Source organism: Sarcophilus harrisii, chromosome 3 (genome assembly GCF_902635505.1).
Source record: "Sarcophilus harrisii chromosome 3, mSarHar1.11, whole genome shotgun sequence".
In the NCBI taxonomy this organism is placed as follows: Eukaryota; Metazoa; Chordata; class Mammalia; order Dasyuromorphia; family Dasyuridae; genus Sarcophilus; species Sarcophilus harrisii.
The window spans coordinates 526,248,381-526,260,470 of NC_045428.1; positions in this window are offsets into that span (position 1 = coordinate 526,248,381).

A 12,090-nucleotide genomic window follows, 5' to 3' on the forward strand; every position below is an offset into this window, starting at 1 on the left:
GTTCTTATCCCAAAAGCTGGGGTCTTTGGGTTTATCAAACACTAGATTCTTAAAGTTATTGGCTGTTTTGTCCTTTGAACCTAACCTATTCCACTGATCAACTAGTCTATTTCTTAGCCAATACCAAATGGTTTTGGTGACTGCTGCTTTATAATATAATTTTAGATCTGGTACAGCTAGGCCACCTTCATTTGATTTTTTTTTTTTTCATTAATGCCTTGAAATTCTTGACCTTTTGTTTTTCCATATGAATAATTTTTCTAGGTCATTAAAATAGTTTTTGGGAGTCTGACTGTTATAGCGCTAAATAAATAGATTAGTTTAGATAGTATTGTCATCTTTATTATATTTGCTCACCCAATCCAAGAACATTTAATATTTTTCCAATTGGTTATATCTGACTTTATTTGTGTGGAAAGAGTTTTATAGTTTTGCTCACATAGTTTCTGATTTTCCCTTGGCAGATAGATTCATAAATATTTTATACTGTCAGTAGTTACTTTAAATGGAATTTCTCTTTGTAACTCTAACTAACTGTTTGATTTTGTTAGTGATATATAAGAATGCTGATGACTTATGTGGGTTTATTTTGTATCCTGCAATTTTGCTAAAGGTGTGGACTGTTTCTAATAGCTTTTTAGTAGAATCTCTGGGATTCTCTAAGTATACCATCATATCATCAGCAAAGAGTGATAATTTGGTTTCCTCATTACATACTCTAATTCCTTTAATTTCTTTCTCAGCTCTTATTGCCAAAGCTAGCTTTTCTAATACAATACTGAATAGTAATGGTGATAGAGGGCAACCTTGTTTCACTCCTGATTTTAAATGGGAATGGTCCCAGTTTATCCCCATTACATATGATGCTTACTGATGCGTTTAAATAGATGCTACTGATTATTTTAAGGAAAAGACCATTTATTCCTATACTCTCCAGGGTTTTGTTTTTTTTTAATAGGAATGGATGTTGGATTTTATCAAATGAAAAGCATCACTTTTTGAAAAACTTCAATGTGAGTCTCACTAGATTTTTCTATGAAAATAAAAATCATTAAATAAATTGAAACATTATGTACACAATTATATATTTTCACACATGTATATGTATACATAATAGAATATGATACCAGGATGTTTATCTGAAAATGGAAGCATTTTATTATGGAACCAAATGAAGTACAAAGAATTTATATAAACAGAACAATAAAACCTACCTCAAAGGGTCTTTGAGATGAAGCTAGAGAAACACCTGGAAAGTAAAGTACTTTAAAAATAATAAGTAGTTTTCAACTTGATTAAACTAGTTATCTTAATGTAAGAGTTTCTATACAGGATTAAAAATAACTAGTTATTTTAAAATTAAAATTATTGAATGATAGACTCATTGAGACTTGGAAGAAAGAAAAGAAGGCAAAAGGCAAAGAGAATTAAAACAAACAATTAAAAGAATGCTTCAGATAAAATCCTCGATTAAAATATTTCTCTAATAGCTATGCTTTATCATGATGTGGAGGTAATTCTTGGTATTTGAAGCAACTAGATAATTAAAATGAATAGAGTGCCAGGCCTAGAATTAAGAAGATGAGTTAAAGACATACATTATATAGAGCCCTAGACAAGACACAACCTCAGTTTCCTCAAATCTTCCAGGATTATTGTGAACATAAAATAAGATAATTTTCATAGTACCTGGTATATAGTAAGCACCATATAAATGTTAACTATTATTATTATTATTTGAAAACTATGCCAGGGAAGTATAAGCTCCAGAAGGCCATACACAAGATAAAAAGGTATTGATTACAGGCTGATTGATGGATAATATATCTCTAACCTGAGAACCATCCTTGCTTGTTAAAGCAGGTTTCTTATTGGTCTGTGGTGGGCTTGTAATCTCATGAAAAGATTATCTTTTATTGGCAAAATTACATATTCTTGAAATTACATATCTGCATGTTAGTACAGCTAACAAAAGAAAAAACAAGTAAATGACAATAAAGAGGGGAGGCAGTAGGGGCAATCCAAGGTAAAACTATTATGTCTTTTACAAAGGGGAAGCAAGATTAAATGTAAAAATATTTAGTTACTGAGTTTATAACATGAAATATAGTGGTAATAAAAGTAACAAAATATATTCTCACAAAATCAACAACATTTTAACAAAAATGTTTGAAAAGTTAAATGTAACAATCAATGTTAAATATAAATAGAACAATTTCTTCATAAAAAGAAAAGATGTTAAGGAAATCATTTAAAAAGAGAACCATATAATATTCTAATAATGTCACTAGGAAAGATGTAATAAAAAGTTGTATATATATTCCAAGTGAAAGAGTTGATAAATGTATTGATAAAATGTATGATAAATGTAAGAAAAAAATAATTAAAATGTTAGCAACAGCTCTTTTTGTAGTGGCAAGGAAGTGAAAATTGAGTGGATATATATCAATTGGGTAATGGCTGAATAAATTATGGTATATGAATGTAATGGAACATTATTTTTCTATAAGAAATCACGAGCAGACAGATATCAGAAAAACCTAGAAAGATTTACATGATTTGATGCTAAGTGAAGTGAGTAGAATCAAGAGAACATTGTACACAGTAACAGCAAGATTATGTGATGATCAACTATGATGGATTTGGCTCTTCTAAACAATGCTGTAATTCAAGACAATTCCAAAAGAGTTGGGATGAACAATGAGATTCACATCCAAAGAGAGAACTATGGAGCCTGAATGGGGATTGAAGCCTAGTATTTTCAACTTTTGTTTGTTTGTTTGCTTTTTTCCTTCTGACTTTCTCCCTCCCCCCCCTTTTTGATCTGATTTTTCTTTCACAACATGAGAAATATGGAAATGTTTGAAAGGATTGTACATATTTAACCTATATCAGATTGCTTACTGTCCTGGGGAAGAGAAATTTGGAACACAAAGTATTACAAAAATAATCTTGAAAATTATCTTTATATGTATTTGGAAAAATAAAATATTATTGAAGAAGAAAAAAATTTTAAAAGAAAGAAAAATGTCTTAAAAATATCTGAAGTTTTACCAATGCCTAAAAATGTCAAATTCTAACTAGGATATAATTATGCCTCATGATGTTATTATAGTTAAATATAACAATAATAATAATTAGCTTTCATATAAGGTTTGCTACATTGTTTATATAGAGAGACTTGTTATCATTTAGTGTTATTTCTAATAAAAGTCACTTTCTTGATATTAATGCAAAAATATTCAATTATAAAATATTAGAAAATAAATATAACCATATACCAAAAAAGATCATTGTAACCAAGTACTAATTTTTCATGATGCAATAATAATTTATTATTAGGAAAACAATAAATATAGCAGGTTATTAAAAAAATCATATATTTATGTAAAAGATACAGAAATATCTGAAAAAATATAGGCCTTGATTGATCAGATGTTATAGGGGAAAAATAAGCATTTATTAAACATTTATTGTGTTCCAGGAACTGTTAAACACTTTAAAAATTATCTCATTCAATTTTCACAACATCCTGGGAAAGTAAGTACTATTGTTATCCCCAATTAACAGTTTAAAAGGTTAAGTGAGGTGCCAAGGGTCATACAGTTTATGGATGTCTAAGTCTGAATTTAAGTTTCTTTTTAAATCTAGGCCTAATGCTTTATTCATTGTACCACCAATATCACTACTAAAGTATTAATTATTAGAACTGTCTGATAAATTTTTTTAAAGAATAAAAGTGAATATAAATAAAATCAAATGTACATAAGAGACTAATGTTTGATAAAAACCAAGAGGAAAAAAAATGAAGAAATCCTAAAGCATTATGTAAGTGTTAGTTATTATTATTTTTGTAACTTAAGTCTTAAAGTCTGTTGGTCTGAAATTCTCTCCTTATTAGTGGAGATTAATGTGCTGACCTTTTGAAAGGGAGTGGTTGGTACTGTAAAGGGCAAGAGAGCTCTCTTTAGTCTTCTTCATGTCCAGTCAATGAGTCGCTTCAGGTTTTTTGTGTTCTGCAGTAGCTTTGGGTCCTTCTGGCTTCCAACTCCAAGAGTTATGAAGAATGTCTACTTCAGAATGCTGAAGGAAAAGACTCTGGGAAGAAGTCAACAGGAAAGGGGCTGGCAGTCTCCATTATATGTTTCTATCCCTACTTAGTTCGCTATACTAGAGATTTTAGGGAAATTTTCCTTGGGTGAGATCTGGGACTCCCTGTCTCTATCTCTCATCATCTAATTATTATCATTATCTAATAGATATTATCCACCTCCTTCCCTCCTTTACCCATCCTCTCAGCTACTCAGTTTGTCTTATATGTCACTGGAAAAACTGAAATTATTAACCAAGAGCTTCTTCTCCTCCATCTGTCACTCAGATATTTTCTGTAATGTCCGGGCTAGCTCTCTGGAGGGTCTCAGGATGGACCTTGGTCTTTAAGTGGAGAAGTGATGAAGGCAGGAGAGCCACCAGGAGGATGGTCAAAGATAAATAACAAGAGATAGTCCAAAACTAGTCTATTGTCCATTACTTCACGTGTCAGGGAATCAATGATTCCTGCAAGTTTTAAAGTCTTGCATCAGTCTTATCATGTCTCAGGGAATCCAGTGATTCCTAAGGGTTTTGAAGTCCAACAATTTTTGATGTCCATGAGTCAATCAACATACCTGCCATGCTCTTTCAGTGGTGGGCACAGTCAGCAATGGAACCACCCAATGTTTCTTGAGTCTTCTCCTTCATTTCAAGGGTCTGCTCCATCTCTCTCCAATGGACCAGGTGAATATGGCTCATTGGCACCCTTCTGATTCCTTCTCCATCTGTAGAGATACAAGCAAACCCTCTCCCCCAAGCAGTTAACCTATCTGGTCCCTTCCATTCACCACTTTCTGGGTCTCTCCACATTACCTGGTGATTATCCAAAGATAGTGGAGCCGCTTGCACTGGACACTGCCATTCCAGTGGGTTATAAAACCAGTCTGCCTGAGCCAGTGCATCTTTGTCAAAAAATAAGAAGTTGATAGTATAAAGAGCTAAATTTAAAGTTCTCTAGGGTTACCTGTGGCTCCCCTTTTCTTTGGTTTTTGGAGGAGCATCTTAATGTCTCTGTTTCTCCTCTCTACTATTTCCTGTCCTTGAGGATTAAAGAGTATGCTAGTGGTGTGTAAAATCTTATACTGTGCACAAAAATGTGCAAAACGTTTAGAAGTATATGCAGGTCCATTATTTGTTTATGGCTTGTGGCACACCCATAATTGCAAATGCTTGTATAAGGAATTCAGTAACCACTCAGACTGTCTCTTTTGCTGCTGGTATTGCAAAAGTGAATCCTGAAAAGGTGTCTACCACAACATGGATAAAAGACAGGCGACCAAAAGATTTATAATGGGTCACATCCATTTGCCAAATTTCATTGGGTCTCAAACCACAATGATTCTTCCCTGGAGGTAGGTAGGAGCGTGGAAAGGAAGGCAAGCTATACAGGCTTTTACTATGCTCCTAGCTTCCTCTCTTGTTATTCTAAATTGTAAAAGTAAAACTCGAGCAGCCTGATGATATTTAGAATGAGATGCCTGGGCTTCATGAAATAAAGGAGTACAGGCCAACATGGTTAGAAGGCTATCTGCCTTTGAATTACCATCAAATATAGGACCTGGAAGTTCTCTATAGAGTGGACATGCAAAATATAAATCTTACCTGGATGCTTTCTCACTTACTCTTGAAATTCCTTAAAGAGCTGATATATATTGGAAGCTACAAATTTTATTTGGGCTGTGGCAATTCTTTGTACCACACCTACTGAATAGGCTGAATAAGATATTATATTTATGTGTCCTGGAAAATAAGCAAGAGCTAGAATAATTGCATACATTCTGCTAAGTGGACTGAAAAGGAGTTCTGACTACTCTCTTTATATTTAAGTCACGAGAGTATACAGGACAAATATTATGTTTGGATGCATCTGTAAAGATAGTTGGTCCTTTAAGAGGAACCTTAGAAACCTTTTCTTTGAGAATCCATCACCAATTATGTAATAGTTGGGTTATCTTTAATGGAGACCTGTGTGTAAAATTTGGAGCAGTGGCCAACAAAATTTGCCACTCTGGGATGGTTTCACATCATAAATTAATTTGTGCATTAGTATAAAAGGTGTATATCTTGTCAGGTCTTATCACAGATAATTGTACTGCTCGCTTAATGGTCTTTAATAAAATTTTAGCCACAAGCACTGGAGAAGGAATAAGGCTTTGTTCTGGTTGTGCCAGGAGGTTTCACCCACTCTATCACACTGTCTCCTTGATAAAGGACTGATGTGGGTGCCTCTTTTGTAGGAAAAACTGATTATTTCCAAGGGTTTTTGAGTGACTTTTTCAACCACATTGGAGAAAGCCAGTTCTAACTTCTCTCAAAGCCTCTTGAGTTTCTTTTGGCATGGTGAGTTTAAAGCACTCTCTCCCCTTTAAATGTCATATAATGTTTGTAATTGATAGTTAAGCCTAACACTGGTCACATCCATTGGATATCTCCTATCGATTTCTGAAAGTCATTTAAGGTGTTTAGCTTCTCTGTTTTTAAGGAAAATTTTTGTACTGTAAGCACCTTAGGGTATATTTCATAGACTAAATATTGAAAAGGAGCACGTCTTTGAATTTTTTCTGGAGCTATGTACAATTTGTAGTACCTTAGTGTTTCTATGGTCTTTTGTAGACATGCTTCTAACATTTGTTCCTCAAGTGCACATCCCAATATATCATCCATATAATGTAATAACATAACTTTTGGAAATGCATTTCTTACTGAACTAAGAGCAGCAGCCACATACATTTGGCACATAGTAGGGCTATTTTTCATTCCCTGTAGCAAAACTGTCCATTCATATCTTTTATAAGGCTCAGCTAAATTAACGTTGAAAAGGCAAATCTTTTCATATCCTCCTTATCTAGAGGGATAAAATAGAAACAATTCTTAATGTCTATAACTCAAAAAGGCCATTCTCTAGGCAACTGAGTAGGAGATGGAAGTCCAGGCTGAAGAGTTCCCATAGTTTTCATCTGTTCAGTTACTTTTCTTAAATCAGTCAAAATCCTCCATTTTCCAGATTTCTCTCTTACAACAAATACTGGGGAATTCTGAGGATTAGAAAAGGTTATAAGTAGTCCTTAGTCAAATTGCTCCTGTACTATATCTAATAAAGCCTGACTTTTATCACTAGCCAAAGACCACTGTTCTATCCACACTGGTGTATCAGTTTTCCATTGAATAGGAACAGGTAAAAGTGTCGATAGGTCTTCAACAGGAGCCCTGCCTAAAAAACCCAAGTACTCATTTTTAATCCTAACTGTTGTAAAATGTCTCTTTCTCGCAGATTGATGGGGATTTTATTTACTACAAAAGGAGTAAAAACTCCTGTTTCACCTGCACTAACTTCAGCTGCTATCGATCCTCCTATGCCAGACATGTAGGTGTCTGCCTTAATCTTGGGCCAGTGACTGGGCCAGTTGACACCTCTAATGACTGTACAATCTGCACCTGTGTCTACCAATCCTTCTAATGATATGCCATTTATATAGATTGTGAGCATAAGTCGGTCAACTGTCATAGCTGCTGTCCAGTTTATTCCTGGATTCTGTTGCTTGGAGTTAGAATCTGGGTGACTATCACCAGATTGCTTATTAGGAGTCTGTATCAGTAAACCTGATGCTACTACTTCTCCTGGGTGATAAATCACACATAGTCTACCTGGGAATTATCTGTGATTATTAGTGACTGGGATATTATCTACACATTCCCTAGTTTCCCACATCAGTGTATGGATGAACACTGTTTTGAAAGCATTCTCAGGAGGTGAAATGGTCAAGCCTACTGTGCCTGGAGGCAAGGGATCCATAGGTTGGACAGGGACAGATTTCACCTCTCCAGAGGGTATCTCAGTATTCCCAGCTGCATATAGTTCTATTCTCCCCAATTGTAATCCCTTTCTCCCATCAGATTGCTTCTTGGTTGATTGATCATGTCTGAGTACTGAACTTCTAAAGACTCTCTTGGTGTAGCAAGGCTGCCATCATTCCCCTAATGTTTTTTCCTGGGGCCCTGGGGCTGGGCCTTGCTTCTCATTTCCCTGAATCAGTCTACATTCTGATGGCCAATGGAAGCCTCTGTTGCATTTTGGACATGGGGTTTTAGGTCTTCTTCTCCTACCCTGTTTTTTTCACTCTGTCTTTATACCAACATCGAGCTTTCAGATATCCTGCCTTACCACATTGAAAGCATTGACAAGTCTCTCTGGAAGTCCCTTGTCAAAAGGGACCCTGTCTTCCCATGTTCTGTATAAAACAGCTTGGGTATAAAAGGTATTTGTGCCCACTGTGGCATAGCGTCTTATGATCTCTAAAGGAATATCCTTGTATAGTCCCAAAATAATTCTTTTACAAACTTCATTAGCATTTTCTTTAACATGTTGTCTTATCATAATTTCTGTTACTGCATTTTCACCAATAGTTCATATGACAGCTGTCTGCAGACATCCCACGAAATCAGCAAAGGATTCATATGGACCTTGTTCTATTTTTGTGAAGGTTTCCCTTCTATTTTGTTTTCCTGGGAGGGTGCCCCATGCTTTGATAGCAGCAGCAACAATTTGGTCATATGCTTCTCTAGGGTAATTAATCTGTGCTAAAGTGTCTGCATAAGGACTTATATCTACTAGTTGGTCAGAGGTGATTTGTACATTAACTTTAGTTTGCCTGTTTCATTGGTCTTGTATTCTACAGAGTTCACCATACTCAGAAAGGCACAAGTTTTGTCCAGGTTCTAAACATGTCCTTGCTATGGATTTCCAATCACTAGGGGTTAAAATTTCAAAAGCCAAATTCTCTAATAATATCTTAACATAAGATGATATAGACCAGTGATCCTCAAACTTTTTTAAATAGGGGGCCAGTTCACTGTCTTTCAGACTATAGTAAAAACAAAAACTTTGTTTTGGGGGCCTTTAAATAAAGAAACTTCAGGGCCCTGGGTGAGGGGGATAATCATCCTCAGCTGCTGCATCTGGCCTGTGGGCTGTAGTTTGAGGACCCCTGATGTAGACCCATAAAGTGTGCAAGCCTTTTTCAGATCTTTGATAATTTCCAGATTAAAAGGAGTGTATCTTCTTTTTTCTTGACCTGAAGAATCAAACACTTCAATCACAAGGTATGCTGCTATTCTCAAATCAGATGTATCCTGTCCTTCCTCTTTAGCTTTAGCTTTTGTAATTGTGTCATAGGGGGTGGGCAAAGCTGCTGCATGGGTGGTGCTGATGGTATCATTGCCCCTCCCACTCCTCCTCCTCCATCCAAAAGGTGAAATTGAGGGAGGAGGGTCAGGAGATGGGGAATACCCTAAGGGCCCCTGCTCAGGTGTTAGTGAGCTGTGAAAGTGAGAAGTATCACATCCCTTAAGTTTATTAGTGCTACCTGCATTTTTGATTTCCTTCACAAGCTAATTGTACAATATTTCAGAGTCTGATTCTTTTTGTACAGCAAAATAACGGTTTGGTCACGTATACTTATTGTGTATCTAATTTATATTTTAATATATTTAACATCTACTGGTCATCCTGCCATCTAGGGGAGGGGGTGGGGGGGTAAGAGGTGAAAAATTGGAACAAGAGGTTTGGCAATTGTTAATGCTGTAAAGTTACCCATGCATATATCCTGTAAATAAAGGCTATTAAATTAAAAAAAAAAAAAAGGAAAAGTTTTAAGGTGGACTACCAGATAAGGAAGTATAAGGAGAAAGAGCAGGAGGGGAATGGTATTGACAAAGCTTCCTACTTGTATTTATTATTGGATTAGACATCATTAAAATTTTGCACTAATTTTTTTTTTTTTTTTTTTAAGAACTTATGGGATTCTTTAAAGCCAATTGTATTATATTGTACATAAGGAATGTTTCTTCAGGAATTGAATCAGGACCCATAGCTTTGTAATATTCAATTAGTTGCTCTCCCATTATTTCCCACATATCTGGCTTTAATTTTTCTTCCTTAGAGAGCCAAAGAGATGTGCTTCTTTATTAACCTAACTATGCACCTAACTATGCATGCTACAGACTCCCCTCGGGATGGGGGAGGCTTTTTTCTTAGTATTTGCCCCATTTCAGCTGAAAAAACCAAAGTGGCCAGTTTAGCCCTTACCAAAGTTTCCTGCTTGTCTATTTTTATAGTCACCTATTTCTGGATCACAGGGACTTCTCCACTGAGCATATAATCTTGTCAGTTGAACTGATTTGTGCCCTGCTGTGCAAGGCCCTGCATTTCTGGGACCCCGTGTTTAGGCACCAAAATATAATGTCCAGGGTAGCTCTCTGAAGGGTCTCTGGACAGGCCTTGATCTTTAGATGAAGAAGTGATGAAGGCAGGAGAGCCACCACAAGGCTGGTAAAGGATGGAGTCCTGAATCTTCTCTATGTCCGTGTTTGAGACTCTTCTGTGTGTCCTCTGTGTCCTCATTTGTGTCTTTCAGCCCTTCTGAAGCCCTTTCAGCTCTTTCAGCATTCTGAGCATGTGCCAACTGTTAGGAGAGCTATTACATCATTACATCACACTAAGTATGTGCTTAACTAGAGAATCATCTCATCAACCACAGAGTAAATGCTTAACTAGAAGCACCCTGCTGTCAGTGTCTTAAGTATACCTTTTCAGACTTCCAGTCTTTTACAATTTTCCTCAACTATTTTTTACTTCACCTATCTCAGAGGAAGAGGTGGTCCTTCTTACAAGTTGGGAAAGATATCTCAATTCACTTTGATCCCATTTCATTCTGTCTTTCCCAAAGAACTGCCTACTCTATCATCTCCAATCTCCCTAATTTTCAGTCCCTGCCCATGTCCTGGATCCTTGCCTACAAAACACTCCCATATCTCCACCATCATTAAAATATCCTTACTTGATCTGACCATCTACTAGTTTTTATCTTCTATCTCCTCCCTTTTAGAAGTAAACTTGAGAAAGCTATCTGCAATCAGAATTTCCACTTCCTTTCTCTGGGCTTCTGACTTATTCAACTAACCTACTCTCTCTGAAGTTGCCTATGACCTTCTAATTGTCATATTTAATGATCTTTTCTTAATCCTTCTTGTCCTGTCTGTAGCTTTTGACATTGTCACTGATCTACTCTTGGATCCCATTTTCCCATAGTTTTCTATGATCTTACTCTGCCTCAGTTCTACTTCCAACTTTGTGACCCTTCTTTCTTCCCATTTTTTTCTGGATCTTCCATAGGGTCATGCCCACAGACTGTGATTGTTCTTCCAAGCTCTGTCCTGGATCCTCCCAATTCTCTCCCCATACAATTTTACTTGGTAATATCATCAGTTGTTGTGGATTCAAAAATCATCTTGTGCACTTGATTCTGAGTATAAATCTAGCCCAAACCTTTTTTTTTTCTTTTTTTTTAAGACAACAAAACTTTATTTTGGAAGCTCATTTGGACTCATTTGGAACGGAATATAAAAAAGTATATATATATATGTTTTAAAATATACTACCATTTAATTGTTTTTCCAAACCAAAGAGAATAGCACTATTTCAGACTAAGGCCCTTTCAAGGCAATCATATTTGTACCAATTTGTATCTGAATCTGAATGCCCTTTATACCATCTCTGACAATTGAGTATCCATCCTCAAATTCAAGACCTCAAGTCATAACATTCTTCACAGCCTGTCCCTTTTCTATCTTTCCATCTTTCTTACATTAAACTTTCTTTCATACACTCTACAACCCAGTTTGCTATTTTCTCTTCTTAGTCCCTTAGCTATGTCCAACATATTGAATGCTTTCCTTCCCTGCCTCCACTTTCTGGTGCCCTTGGCTTCCATCAGTACTCAGTTCAATCCTTCTACAAGAGGCTTTTCCCAGTTTGCCCATATATCCCAACATCTAGAGCCTTCCTTCCAAGCTTACTTATCATTTACACTGTATCTATCTTGTATGTACATAGTTTTTTGCATGTTGTTTCTCTTATTAGAATGTGATTTCCTTGAAAGCAGGGGATGTGCTTAACACAGGGCTTGACACATATTTAGCAGTTAATAAATGCGTATTGAT